We start from the raw sequence: 16,680 nt of genomic DNA, 5'->3' as shown, positions 1-16,680 counted from the left end.
TGAAATGGTAAGAATTATTTTATCCCTTTCTTTCCTTTTTTTTCTTCCTTCTTTTTTATTCCAGGCAATAATTCTGTACGATTTTTTTTCTCAACGGTACATGGTATAAACTGGAAACCTTGACCAAACACCAACCCTGATTCCGAAGTGAGTATATAACTCTGACGTCATAATGACGCCATCAGGTATCAAATTACAAACGATTTCAATGCCACAAGCTTATTGACAAAAAGAACAATCATGTTTACACTTTATAATCTGATAGATGATACCTTGATAAACATTTCTGATTTTCGAAAACAAAGTCGTCTGACCTTTCCTTCCGGGGTTATCCCGGTTAAATTAAAGATTTATGCAAACAATTAACCTTTAATTAAAAACAAATCTAATTCCTTCGAAACGGATCAAGGAAAAAAGATGAACTTGAACCCTGGTCCAAAATATTCAGGAAAAAGTTGTGACGGCATCATGACGTCATCGGTTATTTCAAACGATTCATCACGGTCAAATTTACTTCGAATTATAACTTTACAAAGAAATGGGGGCGTTCCCACTTTTTGTAATGTTGTGGGCATTGCCTCAGGCAAAAGCTTTTGTTCCCAGACATACCATCTGTTTGTCAAGTGTCAATCGAATGTGTCTCAGAAACTCAAAATATTCATCAGAGAGCATTTTGTTTTAGAAGGGATAATTGAGGCGACTAATCATCATGGCCAGGAGGATATTTTCATAAGGGATAATTAAGGAGACTAGCCATCACGTCTTGGAGGATATTTTTGAAGAGATAATTGAAGATACTAACCATCATTGCTTGGAAGATATTTTTAGAAGGGATAATTGAGGAGACAAACACTCATGACAAGGAGGTATTTTTGAGAAGGGATAATTGAAGAGTCTAATCATCTGGCCAGGAGGATATTTTAAGAAGGGATTATCGAGGAGACTAATCATCACGGCTAGAAGGCTATGTTTTTTTAGAAAGGACAATTGAGGAGACTAACCATCATGGCTAGGAGGATATTTGAGAATGGATAATTGAGGAAACTTATCATAACGGTTAGGAGGATATTTTTAGAAGGGATTATTTAATGAAAACCATCATGGTTCGGAGGATATTTTTTGAAGGGATAATTGAGGAGACTAATCATCATGGCTTGGAGGATATTTTTGTAGAAGAGATTATTGAACACACAATTTATCCACCACGGCTTGGAAGATACGTTTTAGATGTGATCATTAAGGAGACTAACCATCATGGCCTGGAGGATATTTTTTAGAAGGGCTAAATGAGGAGACTAACCATCATGACTAGGGGGATATTTTTTTAAAGGGATAATTGAGGAGATTAATCATCACGGCTAGGAAGATATTTTTGAAGGGATAATGGGGGCAGACTAACTATCATTGCTTGGAGGATATTTTTTTAGAAGGGATAATTGAGGAGACTTATAATTACGGTTAGGAGGATATTTTTCAGAGGGATTAATGAATGAAAACCATCATGGCTCGGAGGATATTCTTTTGAAGGGATAATTGAGGAGACTTATCATCACGGCTAGGAAGATATTTTTGAAGGGATAATGGAGGAGACTAACTATCAATGCTTGGAGGATATTTTTTTAGAAGGGATAATTAAGGAGGCTATTCATCACGGTTAGGGGGATATTTTTCAGAGGGATTATTGAATGAAAACCATCATGGCTCGGAGGATAGTTTTTGGAGGGATAATTGAGGAGACTTGTCATCTTGACTTGGAGGATATGTTTCAGAAGAGATTATTGAACACACTTTCCATCACGGCTTGCAAGATATTTTTTGAGAAGGGATAATTGAGGATACTAATCATAACGGCTAGGAGGATATTTTTAGAAGGGATAATTGAGGAGACTAACCATCATGGCTAGGAGGATATTTTTAGAAGGGATAACTGAGGAGACAAACCATCATGGCTAGGAGGATATTTTTAGAAGAGATTATTGAACACACAATCCATCACGGCTTGGAAGATTTTTGAGGAGACAAGGAGATTTTTGAGAAGGAATAGTTGAGGAGACTTCTCATCATGGCTAGGAGGATATTTTTATTTAGAAGGGCTTATTGAAATAAAAAAAATCACGGCTTGGAGAATATTTTTCAGACGAGATTATTGAACAGACAAACCATCAATGCTTGGAAGATAATTTTTAGATGTGATCATTGAGGAGACTAACCATCATTGCTTGGAGGATATTTGTTTTTAAAAGGGATGATTGAGGAGGCTAATCACCACGGCTAGGAGGGTTTTTTTTAACGGGATAATTGAGGTGACTTATCATCACGGCTAGGAGGATATTTTAAGAAGGGATTATTGAAATGAAAACCATCATGGCTTGGAGGATATTTTTAGAAGAGAAAATTGAAGTGACTATAACCATCATCACGGTGTCACACGTAAATCCGACTCCTATGAAAATCGGACCCCTATTTCCCTATTATTGGTTGATCCCTCGCACGTGACAGGTCACTCTCACGAAACGATCCTAAAAATAGCATAGTATCGTACTCACGCGTGCGCAGTACTACCAATGAGTCCACATTTCATGGAGTCGGATATTCACGCTACACCGGCAGTTCGGCAGTTTCACGCATAAAAAAGTACGCCCTCTGTTGGCGAGATGGAGTTAGTGGTAATACCACGTGACAACCTAGCGCGATGTAAATAAACCTTACGCACAGCGCTAGCGATCCCTTTGTTTCGTTGGTGGATTTAAATACCCCGCGAAAGATATAAAAATTGATTGGTTTATTAAAATGAATATGCAACAGATTACCAAATAAGGCTTTACAAACCATCAATGAAGTTATGTACGGTCGACAGTTGCCATCTAGCGTGCACAAATTATGATAATGTGTGTTTTTTATGCAGCGTGTGACTTGTGACCTGGTACGATTTTAGTCCGAGTAACTTGGACCCAACTTATTTGGACATGGTCTGGCGATAGTGGGGTCCAAGCTAATACCGCGACCTGGACAACATCATCCTGTCACTGTCCCAAAAACCAACATAATGAGTCACGTTTGTAAACACATACACTGTACATGTGCATTTCGAACTGTAAAAGGGAATCGGGAACCAGCTTGAACTGGTACCCGCCATAAAAGCTGCGCTAGTTCCCGACTCCCTATTATCGTTTGAAATGCACATGTGTTTACAAACGTGATCCAGTCTACTCATTATCATAATCGATGCGTCGCGCGCGCTCGGTAACGGAATCGCACTCGGGATACGGGGACCATCGAATGTACGCTGGGCATGTAGAGGTTAACGTGTTCAAGATCGCGAGGGGAGCTCTCCGAAATGAACGGAAAATTTCACTTTTTTTCCGGATCGTAAGTAAACTTCAGTACAACCATCTTAAAGGGAATGTACATCATTTGCTTTTGCTGTAATTTTCAGAAATGAACTATTTATTGAGGGGTTAGTATAATAGATCAAATATTGTTACACTGACATTTTTGAAGTTTTGTGTACGAAAAGGTTGATAAAACCAAGAAAAACAAAAATGTTCAAGTAGTCTGGTTCCCTGACTCCACAAAAGATAAAATGGATCAATGTATAGATGATGGAAAATTGTAAGGCAAGGGAACCAGTCTAGCTGGCCTGCACCCGTTCATGAACACGTAATCAATAGCAAACAAAATTTGGACTGAAAAATGGTAAATTTGGAGCAGTAGTTGAAAAATAGTTAGGTTTTTCCAACGCTGGTCGGCCGACCACCGTTGGAAATGTATACAAAAATACAATTTTCTTGAAAATGACTTCACACCAGGTGCCATAATTTTACAAGATGCTTGAGACTGTCATTTACCAACATCCTAGTAAGGTATTTCGTAAAAACTTGGTAGTTTTATTTTTCGATGTTTGCAAATGTTGTATATTCCCTTTAATTATCGATGTCTACTTGTACCTTAGGTGGCATATCTAGTAATTTGGAGGCCGTTTTAAAGGTGAAATCTGATGTTTTTTGTTGGAAATGTTGGTTTTTGGGACAGTGACAGGATGATGTTGTCCAGGTCGCGGTATTAGCTTGGACCCCACTATCGCCAGACCATGTCCAAATGTTAAAAAAGGCGATAAGTTGGGTCCAAGCTACTCGGACTAGTACGATTTAGCGTTTTCGTGCCGTCATTTCCACTTCGAGAAAACATCATTTATAAAGTAAAATGCAGTTTTGTGACGCATAGCCTACTTGGTCAATCTATCAATAAATGAGTTATCTAGGTTCACGTTGATATGGACGAAAGGTTTGGGACGACATGCTTTCGTGAGATTTTAGCCAATATTGATGGTGAATAAAACAGGAATTCGTCAAGTCGCAACGTACGAAGTGTACATGTGTCATGGCGTGACGAGTGGGGACCTTCGTGGCCATGTTTTGGCATGATTTCGGAGATTCAGACGGAAATCTCAAAGGTAAGCCTATAGATTATGTATTTACTCTGCTCAGAAGATGTAGTTTTTGTAGTTTCTCCTTGTTTTTAGCCTGCGACACAAGGATTTTGTGTACGTACGCCGCGCCATGACAGGAAGTTATTACAGTAATGTTGTACATGAAACAGTCGTAGCGTAGGCGCCTTGAGCTATCCCACAGCACGCACTTTTGGACGACGCAACGACTCGTGTATGTAGAAGACTTTCATCTAAGAAATATTTCTGCCCAGTGTGCCTTGCTAGTTGCTATTACCCAGAAAATCGTATTCGTAATAAATAATCACAATGCATTCCTTAATCCTAACAGTAACAGTCCTGAATCCTCCAATTTCATTATGATTTTTAAATTTCATGTAAATTTTAGTCAGCGTGGTCAGGATTTGCTGGCAATGGCATGCATCATGCAGGAACATGAATGATGATGGAGGAATGGAGGTCATTCTTTGCAGGCAGGAGCCTGACATTGTTCTTGAAAACTTCTCAAGGAAACTGTGTACTGTACATGTATGTTCTAAATGCGTAAACAAAGGATTTGACATGTAGGCCCTACATGTAGGTTACATTGCCAGGGCTGTCAATACATTAGGCTATTTCTTTTTTGCCCTCACTCAGTCATATAATTGTACTTTTTTTTTTTGTAGAGTATTTTTTCCATTAATTTCAAATTTGACCTGGGACTAAAATGACTTGAGACTTACCCCCTTAGTTGACATTGGACCGACTTTTATACATTTGTACCTGGGACCAAGTTGACCTGGAAGTGGAACTGAGTTGGCCATGCTGTCTCAGACAGTCAGACCCGTCTGTTAGGGACCGAGTTGGTAACAGTGGTTGTTGGGTACGGAGTTTACTCGAAACCCATGTAATGCATGCTCTTGTTCTTGTTGTGTACAAACACAAACGTCACCTAACTGTACATGAACTTGAATGTGTACTTTAATTTGCCATCTAGACCTATTGGTTGTCTCTCGGACGCTGTGGAGGAGGTTTGCCTACAGTTCTTCTTATGCGGAGTGTACGGCATTCCACCATGACACGCAGATGACGTACCCTGCCCTGACGAAGGATACCTTCAGAAAATTTGACAATTTTCATCGGTGAGCATCTTGATATTATTTTACTTAGAAATTGATCATGGCATGTATGTACATGCATGTACATACATCATGTACAAGTACATGTTTACATGTACATTGTACATGTATGTCTGTGCCTATAGAAAAAGATAAAATATGAAACTTTCTTATCTTCTATAGTTTTTAACACTCATATTCAATGCAAGAAAAATCCCAGCAAAGGCACAGACAACAATCTTGAAAATAACCTGGCAATAATTTTCAACAGAGACTTTTGAGACGCTTCCTTTTACCTGTCCTTTTAATTTTTTTTACGTCACATTTAACCTAATGTGCACATGTTCAAATTGACGTCAACACCAGAAAAGGACTGGTGTATTTGCTGCCACCATGCATCTCAAAGTATCCCTTTGACTTTGTTCCATTTGTTATATTCTTGTTGTGCTTTCAGGTTTTGAAGAGTTTCTTCCTATTTCTGGATTGAAGATGGCAACAACATGCATGGCCGGGTATAATGGACGAGCTTTGGATTCCTCCGCATCTGATCTGTACTACCCACCCATTGCGATTGAACTCCGTATCAGATCCTGACCATGCCATGACATGGCCATGTTCATTCAAACAGCCCAACCCCCACTCTGAACCTTTCTAAATAGTCCATGGTGTGGAGTACATGTACAAATACTTTTATTGTGATCTGAATTGGGAGTGGTAGGAGTAGTCTGTTCGCTGCCTCCCTGTCCCATATGCTTGAATAACATAGTTGACGTAAACATTTCATAATGAATGTCTTACTGCTGGGGGGGGGGGGGTTGAGAGAATTGAGATAGTTTGGGAATTTAGGAGATAACTGGAGGTAATCTTTGATCAGGACAGTTTCTGTTTTGTCCTTATTGCCATTTCAGATGGTATATATCTTGTCAATGTCACCACAAACTGACACTTGCGCACACTTGAGTATTTACAGATTTGGGATATTTTGGGTTTCACAAAATGACATCCCCCACAGTGCAACACTTTTAGAGTGCACCCATGCATTTTCGGTTTCACGAACTGACACTGATCTTAATTTTACCAATTAAATCGCTTTTTAATGAAAATTTTTTACATGTATAATCGCACAAGTACACGGATATTGCCGCATCATGCTTGGGTGTCAGTTCGTGAAAACAAAAATGTACGGGGTGCGCTCTAAAAGTGCCGCACTGTGGCGGATATCAGTTCGTAAAACCCAAAATATCCCGGTTCTGTAAACACGCGCGCGTACAGCGCACACACGGGTGCGAGAGTGTCGTTCGTAGTGACGATGACAATCTGTACCTGATTTCATGAAACTTATTGTAACCTACGATGCATCGTTGTATCCCTAGGATGACGCATCCTGTGATTCATTTTACAAAATATGCTGTAAGTGCGACACGTCGTAGTGTATTCAAAGGACAAAAGGTGACTACATGTACATGTTCATGTATTTTCATGTTATGTATTTATTCAAAGTACAGTAGTCGTCGAAAAGTCAACAAAGAGTTGTCGATTGTACTTGTGAAAACTTTTCTAAAATATTTAACAAAATTGACGATGTATGATGCATTCCACACTGGAAAAGAACTTCACAGTGGACTGTGTTTGCATCAAATTGTGAAGCGATGTAGTGCTTTGTAAATCTGGGGGGGGGGGGGGCAGGTCATCCAGGTATGTGTACACGTACTTATGTGAAATTTTAATTAAGCGAAAATTTGAAACCTGAAATTGCCATCACCACCACTTATGAAATAGTGCAGTTGAACTGTAAGCTCCTTTCTCCAACAAAATATTAATAATAAATAAATATAAAAAAAACCTTGACTGTCTTCAGGTGTGAGGGTATGCTTAAATCCATTTGCCCTTTCATAAAGTTGAATTTTTGAATCACTTTCTTGAATCAACTGCAACTACCCTACTTAATTTTTCAGACTTTTCATAGTTTTATAACTTGCCAAACCTGATTTCACTAGTTGAGTTCATGCCTGCATTACATGTGCACTGTATTTACTTGTAAAATATGGCTGTTGTGAAGTTTCACTTCTGTAAATGAAACTTTTTTTAAAAAATAATATGGATTGGTTGTGAAATAAAGAATGCGTTTATTGCCAACAAAAACCTATTTGTTATTGTTTTGTTTAAGCTATAGATCCAATTAATTGTCAGCAACTTCCCCCAGAAAATTAAGAGGATAGAGTGTCTATAGCTATACTGATGGCAAATTCATGCTTGGTTTTGGATTGTGCTGCTTTAATATGCTGTACAACACTCACTCACTGTACACTAAACATTTGTGAATTTCGGATTGTGTGTTTATTTTGTCCACAGTGAGTGTTTTCTTCTAAAGACAGATATAGATGGTTCTTTATTTCTATGTTATCTGTTTTGCATTTTATGCATTTTTTTTTCAATGTCTTGCGATCGTCCCGAATGCGATGGTTTTACGTACGTACACATGTACAATGTACATGTACATGTGTACATGTTGTACGGCGCTTTTGTGTACACAACACACGCGGCGCTAGGCCAGTTGGTACCCGCGCGCCAGTTTGCATGTATTAGTGGGATACTAGATCGTAAACCAGCGATGCATTGTAGTCTGACTTTCAACGTCTATATTTTATTTTAAAATGTCGACCCGACCAAGAAAAAGTATGATTTGGCTATTTTCATAACTGAATAATTAATGGTATCAACATAAAGATTTCTTCTGAAAAACTGCGTTTCGCTTTTATTGAAGGCTTTTAAAAGTCTTCGATACGCGAATAAATTCATCCCGCATTGCAAAAATGTTGGCGAAAATTCCCCTAAAACACACCTTAGCATATAAATTATACCCCTTTCTCATTTATTCCTAAAGAAAACATCATATCCCGTCATTGCCTCTCATTTATGATAATAAAACATATTTCTAAAGTGTCTAATTTTGACATTATTTGGGACGAAACATCGATGTTTTTTTTGTATGTGGACGGCGCCATGTTGTGTGACGTCACCGGCATCATTGGAGTTCACAAATACAGCACTAACGCATTACAGAACCTTTTTGTGTGTACGCGCTATGCATGTGGAACTGCTGTGTCATGGCTTGGAGGATATTTTCTAGAAGGGATAATTGCGGAGACTCACACTCATGACAAGGAGGTATCTTTTTAGAAGGGATTATTGAAATGAAAACCATCATGGCTTGGAGGATATTTTTTTTAGAAGGGATAATTGAGGAGACTAACCATCATGGCTTGGAGGATATATTGAGAAGGGATAATTGAGGAGACTAACCATCATGGCTAGGAGGATATTTTTTAGAAGGGATAATTGAGGAGACTTATCATCCTGGCAAGGAGGATATGTTTTAGATGTGATAATTATTAAGGAGACTAACCATCATGGATAGGAGGATCTTTCCTAAAGGGATAATTATTGTGGCGACTAATCATCACTGCAAGGAGGATTTTTTTTGATAGAGATTATTGAAATGAAAACCATCATGGCTTGGATGATATATTTTAGAAGGGATAATTGAGGAGACTAATCACCACGGCTAGGAGGATATTTTAGAAGGGAAAATTGAGGAGACTAAACATCATGGCTAGGAGGAATTTTTTGGAAGGGATTATTGAAATAAAAACCATTGTGGCTTGGAGGATATTGTTTTAGAAGGGATAATTAAGGAGACTAACCATCATGGCTTGGAGGATATTTGTTAAGAAGGGATAATTGAGGAAACTAACTATTATGAATGGGAGAATTTTTTTTAGAAGAAATTATTGAACGCACAAACCATCACGGCTTGGAAGCTATTTTTTTTAGAATGGATAATATTTTAGGATAGTAATCATCATGGCTTGGAGAAATTTTTTTTAGACGAGATTATTGAACAGACAAAGCATCACGGCTTGGAAGATATTTTTTAGATGAGATCATTGAGGAGGATAACCATCATGGCTAGGAGGATATTTTTAGAAGGAATAATTGAGGAGACTATGGCTTGGAGGATATTTTTTTAGAAGGGATAATTGAGAAGCCTAACCATCATGGCCAGGATTATTTTTTTTCGTAGAGGTAATTGAATGACGTTTTCTGGTTTCTAATTTTGATCAAAAATATTAAATGCATAGAAAAAAAGGAACAGTCTCCTACCAAATCACTGCTCTATTCTGATGCTTGAATGAAGAAAATTTTAACAGACACTCACCTAAGCACAGTTCTTGAATTCTCTCGCGGAAGCACTCTTCAACACTTGAGCGGATTGCTGGCTGAAAAAAATACCAACAAAAATATGAGTCATTAAAAATCCTCTAGGAGATAACTTGGAGTCTGGTGGGGAGGCATAGCTGAATTCCACAAGTACAATACGGCCAAAAAAATGTCTGTACAGTGAAAATGTAATTTGGGTTGACTATTTATCTCAAATGCGTTCTCCAAAAATCAAATCTATCCATGAATTCTACAAAATGCATCCAGCTATTGAACTTGTATAAAACTGTGTGCATCATCATGATCCAGTGCGTTTGTGTTTGCGCCCTCTAGTCTATTCTGACCAGTGACACTTTTATCCTGCAATGCTTAAAAGTAACTTGATGAAACCGGAATGGCGCACTGTGAACTATAGCAAAATGCCAGTTGAACAACAAAGTTCAAAGGCACTGAGAATATCCACAAATAATAACACATATAAGACCGGCATTTTGAGGTGTCCGGATACCTGTATACGTTCTTCCGTGACCAACTTCCGCATAACTTTTCATTCTGATTGAGTTTGAGTGATATCCGGAAATAATATGAGTACATTGCACTAGGATTTCATGTTTGGAAATTTAAACGATAAAGTCAATAGGGAAAAAAGGAGGCAAAAAATAAGAGTGTGCTTGATCATGCCAAAAATATTGGCCAGGTTATAAAGAGTCCAGGTTTTGAGAGACTTTTTTTTGGAAACCGAAAATGTGAAACACCGATTTGTAGTTCCTCTGAAATATTATTTTGAATGATCAATACATCTTTACTGTTCTGAATCACAGCAGGGAACTTGATGTTTTATACTTGCGAAAAACTGCGGTCAGAAAACAGTCCAACCTAACAGTCGAACCTAAATAAAAAAGCCCATAAATGTGACTTCGTAGTGTATTATCCATATCGACAAGAATCCAAATGATTTTTGTTCAAGAAGTAAAGAAACCAGTAAGTATTTGGACAATTTGTTTTTGAGAGTGCACAATGGAAGTAGTAGCGGAAATATTGCCAGACAGGAATTCCTCATTTTTATTGCCTTGAAATTTGAACTCGCAAAACCGTGGTCTGCATCCGCACCAACTGTTTACATTATAAGAGCTGAAATAAAATAGCTCGATAATTTACAAAAGTGTTTGAAATTAACTCTTTCAGACGGGCTTAGTGAATGTTATGCACAAACAAAGTCCGTCTGAACAAGTTAATTTCAAACACATTTGTAAATTATCGCAATACTTTATCAACTCCAAAGTGGTCGTTGGGAAAAGGCACAACTTCTGGATCGGAATTAGCGCGCTGGCTTTGCTGTTAGCAGACGTGTATCAGAGTCATAGTGAAATGAAAAAGAACAATTTGTTAATAAAAATCTTGGGTTTTTTTTTCAGTCCTCAAGCTACCACATTTTCACAAGCACACAAAGACGGGAAAATATCAAGCCTACCACCGCGCTCGCTGTTTGGAGAATCATTGAATCAGCAACATTCAACAAAATCTGAATCCCGCATTGATTCAAACACATTTGGGCAAAAGACAACAAATGTCTTCAGAAGAAAAATGATTGTTTCAAACACTCACCGAGCAAAATCTTGTTCTTGCAGTCAGTTCTCTCTCTGGTTGTCGTCTGAAGGTGACCTGTGGTTGATATGAAGGGTGGACGGCCCCACATGTCTTAAATAGTGCCATCGATTTCTTGAGCAGTGACTAAAAACTCGGACCTGGATTGTGATTGCATGGCTCCTGTGCGCTGTCAATCACACATCACCGACTCGCTTCATATTAATGATATGAAAGCAATGTTAATGTCGTTGAGGCTATAAAGTCACCATAAAAAACTAGTCACCGAGATTGAAATGGCCGCTTCTTATTGGTGGATATTGTATGGATGTCGGTGACACATCCAAACATGGAATTTATGATTGACACACACAACCTGTCAGTCACAGACCACTCACTTGTGGTCACCGACTTGTCGTCACCGACTTGTCACCGACAAACTGTGATTGGTGGATAGACAAGTGACGTATACACTGGCCGTGATTCATTCAATGTACAGTTGGCGCTTCAGTCTATTAAATTGTGTGGATATATTCGGGATTATATGAGGAATTAAATCGTACTCAAGCCAGCGGCGAACCTTGGGTTTTACTTAGGGTAGGGTACCTGGGGTGCGTTATTTTTTTCGAAGGCTGCAATAAATGCAAAATAAACGTATTATTACAACAGTTAATGTTTTAATTCAGGTTTTCAAAATGGGGCGGGGGAGGGCTGGGGCCGGCTTCCACAGGGGGTGGGGTATATGCCCCGTGTCCCCGTAGTTATGCCCCTGAGGTAGGCTTTGCTCCTTGATTGGGACTTTGAGGAAATAAAATACAGTTAAATAAAGTTCCATGAACTTTACGCATCATATACGGCCCGTGTATAATCGTGGCCTTCTAAATGTGGAAAAGGTTTTTACACTTTAATATCTCCCAGTTCGAATAATCATTTCCAGAAATGTTAGAATGCATGACCGGTGATGATGGACCTAAAAATCAAACGTTCACTACTTAAAATAATGACACAGTTCCAAAAAAGCATGTAAAGTGATTTAAAATCCCCCCCATATCAACGAGAAAGGCTTGTATGGAACGACCAGACTTCCTACATTTGCTAGTTTGTGGCCTCCGCATAAAGCGCACGATTCACCCTGAACTAGCCCGGTTGATATCCGGACAAATCACACCAGAGTTTGCCATTCTGTATTGCGAGCCACCTCGATTTATAATAATCTCTGAAGCAATGACGTAGCGACGATGGGGGTGGGGTGGGATAGTTGAACGACCACATGCCCCCCTTCCCCCTCCCTCCCCCATACCAGTGGGACCATACCATACACGTAAATGACAAAGCCACTTGTCTGATTAGGGGCCTTACATGGCTTTGTTCCGAACCGGGCACGAAGCCTATGTTTACAAAACGACCGAAAGTCACCGAGGTCATGATGAGACATACCGGGGTTTCCCAAACTCCGGCTTCGTTCCGTAAACCAGTTTCGGACATGGGGTTTGCCATAGAGCTGGATCCGGTATTGGAGTGAAGCTAGGATTTGGAAAACCTCGCTTGTAGCTCACTCGACGCATGTAGTCGTGTTCCCTAACGTGGCGCACTTCGAAGCTTACCCAACTTTCCTCGTGTAGTGTTGCCAAACCTCTTTGTTGATAAACCTCAAATTCATGCAGTGAAATGCTGGTACTTTTACCTTATTAATGTTTACTATTTAACCTCTGTGAACAATTTCGGTTTCATAAAATTTAATCCGAAATGCAAAAACGGTCGCGTCCGGAAATTGGGCACAAATTGGCGGAGTGTTCCCTAACGTGGCGCACTTGAATAAATCTCAGAAAAATCCAAATTAACATTTAAGAATTTCTGTAAACTTGATAAATTCAGATAAATCATTATTATATTTACTTACAAACCCAGCCAGATGTTTGTCAGAAAATTATTTTCTTATTTTCGGGGCATTTTCAAAGGGTTCACTTTGCACTTGAAAATAAAATCGGAAAATCACGCCAAAATATTTTTTTCTTTTAACTTGTAACGGGTAAATAAACTCGCGATTTATGAACGGGAGTGTTAAGAACTTGATGAAATTTCACTTTCTTGGAAATTTCAGTTAAAACTTTTGCTCTAGCTAGGCGCTACAGGCGAAAAATGAAAGTGCGCCACGTTAGGGGCCGCGCCACGTTAGGGTACATGAACAATACTGTCTAGTCTCCGTTCAAACGGCTCGCTGTTTCGCCACTCGGTTAACTACCGCCGCAATCTCTGGTTAATATTTGCGGAACCACCAACTTGGAAAGTTGGAAAAGCTGGGGTGGAGGGGTTGGGCTGGACGCTAGCCCAGTGGACTCCTCCGTTGTGTACAATGCAATGTAGACGACGTCCAACCTGGGCTAGGCTGGACGCCAACTGACTATTGAGGGCACTGTTATGAATTGCACAGACTTGCACAACAAATACACAACAACCAGACACTATGCCAGATGGAGCAAAATTGTTGTTCACAAACATGACAAAGTGGAAGGAACTGAAGGTGATATTCGATAAGGAAATAGCCGCAGCTGTGGAGAATGAAGCGATTTTGGCAGAAGGAATCCCTCGGTTGGACTGGGGTTATCGTGATGATGCTAGCTCTTGCTAGATAGAGTGTTCGAGATAGGTCAGCAAATTATGTCGGGTGGGATTCGGGTGTTCAAAATCATGGTCATGGTTACTCCTTGCCCATAAATGTGGCCTATTTACTGGACTGCCTCCGTAAACATAGGCCACACATCCTCATGTACAAAAAACGTGTCGACTTTGCCAAATTTTGATTTTCACATTTAGGCTTACTTTGTAGATTTTTTTTGCTTTAGAAGCATTCTGACCCTCTATATGGGCTAATCAGAAAGTGCTGCCTTTTTCAGATGTTTAATTTTTGTGAAATTTCATGTTGCAATTTTGATAGGCAAACGTGTGCAAATGTATCCGGAAATTTCACGAAAAATGGACATCTGAAGAAGGCAGCACTTTCTGATTAGCCTATATAGAGGGTGAGAATGCTTCTAAAGCAAAAAAAACGTAAAAAGAAAGCCTAAATATGAAAATCAAAATTTGGCAAAGTCGACACGTTTTTTGTACATGTGGATGTGTGGCCTATGTTTACGGAGGCAGTCCAGTAAATAGGCCACATTTATGGGGCTAGGTTACTCCTAGAACTATGTAGCCCCATAAATGTGGCCTATTTACTGGACTGCCTCCGTAAACATAGGCCACACATCCACATGTACAAAAAACGTGTCGACTTTGCCAAATTTTGATTTTCACATTTAGGCTTACTTTGTAGGTTTTTTTTTGCTTTAGAAGCATTCTTACCCTCTATATAGGCTAATCAGAAAGTGCTGCCTTTTTCAGATGTTTAATTTTTGTGAAATTTCATGTTGAAATTTTGATACGCAAACGTGTGCAAATGTATCTGGAAATTTCACGAAAAATGGACATCTGAAAAAGGCAGCACTTTCTGATTAGCCTATATAGAGGGTGAGAATGCTTCTAAAGCAAAAAAAACGTAAAAAGAAAGCCTAAATATGAAAATCAAAATTTGGCAAAGTCGACACGTTTTTTGTACATGTGGATGTGTGGCCTATGTTTACGGAGGCAGTCCAGTAAATAGGCCACATTTATGGGGCTAAGAACTATGAGGCTCCACGCAGTGGAGCCTCATAGGTTCAGAACCCCGCAAAATTGTTGTCAGCACAAAACACTAATTAAGTACAAAAACGTCCATCCCAACCAAGCTTTTTCCCACAGAACCGCTGCACAGTTTGCCCCTAAACTCCGTACAATACCTCATGACATACTCACGTTATGTGCACCCAACAAACTTCGATGGATTCTGTCTGTTTTTCAGCAAAAATGATGAAAAATATGCCCTTTCCGCACTGAGCCAACCTAACACTTGAAACGAGCACGCGCGCAGAATGATCGCAGTCATTTTCGGTTCGATCGCTCGGAGCGCGCCGCGGGGGGGTACGTACTTGCACTTGTACGCATGCGCATACTATCGTTCCGCTCCTAATACATTATACCCCCCGCGGCGCGCTCCGAGCGATCGAACCGAAAATGACTGCGATCATTCTGCGCGCGTGCTCGTTTCAAGTGTTAGGTTGGCTCAGTGCGGAAAGGGCATATTTTTCATCATTTTTGCCGAAAACAGACAGAATCCACCGATGTTTGTTGGGTGCACATAACGTGAGTATGTCATGAGGTATTGTACGGAGTTTAGGGGCAAACTGTGCAGGGGTTCTGTGGGAAACAGCTTGGTTGGGATGGACGTTTTTGTACTTAATTAGTGTTTTGTGCTGACAACAATTTTGCGGGGTTCTGAACCTATGAGGCTCCACTACGTGGAGCCTCATAGTTCTAGGAGTAGGTCATGGTGTTTGAAGGTTCAAGTGTAGTCCGCGGACCGTAGCCTAACTTGGAGTTGGACCCTAGCCGGCATAAATGTGGCCAATTTACTGGACTACCTCCGCAAATAAAGGCCACACTTCCACCATGTCCATCATCAGACTGGGACCGTGAGTGCATAAAAACGTGCAAAATTACAACTGACGTTTTTTTACTCACCATTTGGCTAATTAATGCCCACACAACACATACATCAAAATACTATAGTTGCAAGCGTGTCACCTGCGAAATCTAAAATCCAATTTTAAGGCAAGTTTTTGGCAGTTCAAAAACCATCCACGTCATTCTCCATGCTTTAGAAATGTATGTCTGATTCCCGGTAGCATAAAATGGTACGACAGTAGAGCGCGTAATGAATATGCATGACTATGACGTCACTAGAAGCTCATGAGTAATATATCACGCACGGTAGTGATAGATATACATGTAGATGTAGTCCGAGTAACTTGGACCCAACTTATCGCCTTTTTTAACATTTGGACATGGTCTGGCGATATGTCCAAATGTTAAAAAAGGCGATAAGTTGGGTCCAAGTTACTCGGACTAATGTAGATGCACACTGTATGTGCTGCATCCCACTTACCGATAATCATCAGATTTAACAAGTCCTCTTTCTACGGTCGCGCCGCCACCCTCTCGTGTCGCCCCACTTGATGACCATCGGTAAGTGGGGCAACAGTAGAGGGTGGCGGCGCGACAGTAGAAAGAGGACTTGTTTTTTAATCGATGGCCAAATGAACATAACGCCCTCTGTTAAAGCTATAGTCCATCATTTGCAGCCATCCGAAAAGTAACTGGCGTAATTACTGTTGAAAAACAAACTTGGTTGAAAGATAGTAAGGGAACTAAACTCCCTGAGAAATTATTCTTTCTGGGAAGCTGTCATTTTGAAGT

General features: G+C 39.8%; 1 long non-coding RNA gene across 3 annotated transcripts; it reads left to right on the top strand.

Moving 5' to 3' along the window:
* Positions 1 to 2,641: 2,641 nt before the first annotated feature.
* LOC119739245 lies at positions 2,642 to 6,955 on the top strand. 3 transcript variants are annotated; one of them, XR_005272548.1, is made up of 4 exons: positions 2,642 to 2,923; positions 4,342 to 4,453; positions 5,424 to 5,568; positions 5,999 to 6,955. It is a non-coding gene; the product is annotated as an uncharacterized LOC119739245 (long non-coding RNA). The 3 variants fall into 3 exon arrangements; XR_005272547.1 differs by lacking the exon at positions 2,642 to 2,923 and adding an exon at positions 3,331 to 3,369; XR_005272546.1 differs by lacking the exon at positions 2,642 to 2,923 and having other exon boundaries at positions 4,056 to 4,453.
* Positions 6,956 to 16,680: the final 9,725 nt, after the last annotated feature.

Source organism: Patiria miniata, unplaced genomic scaffold (genome assembly GCF_015706575.1).
Source record: "Patiria miniata isolate m_02_andy unplaced genomic scaffold, ASM1570657v1 HiC_scaffold_10, whole genome shotgun sequence".
NCBI classification, from domain to species: domain Eukaryota; kingdom Metazoa; phylum Echinodermata; class Asteroidea; order Valvatida; family Asterinidae; genus Patiria; species Patiria miniata.
Note: the sequence above shows the minus strand (reverse complement) of the source record. Positions and strands in the feature narration are given on the sequence as shown.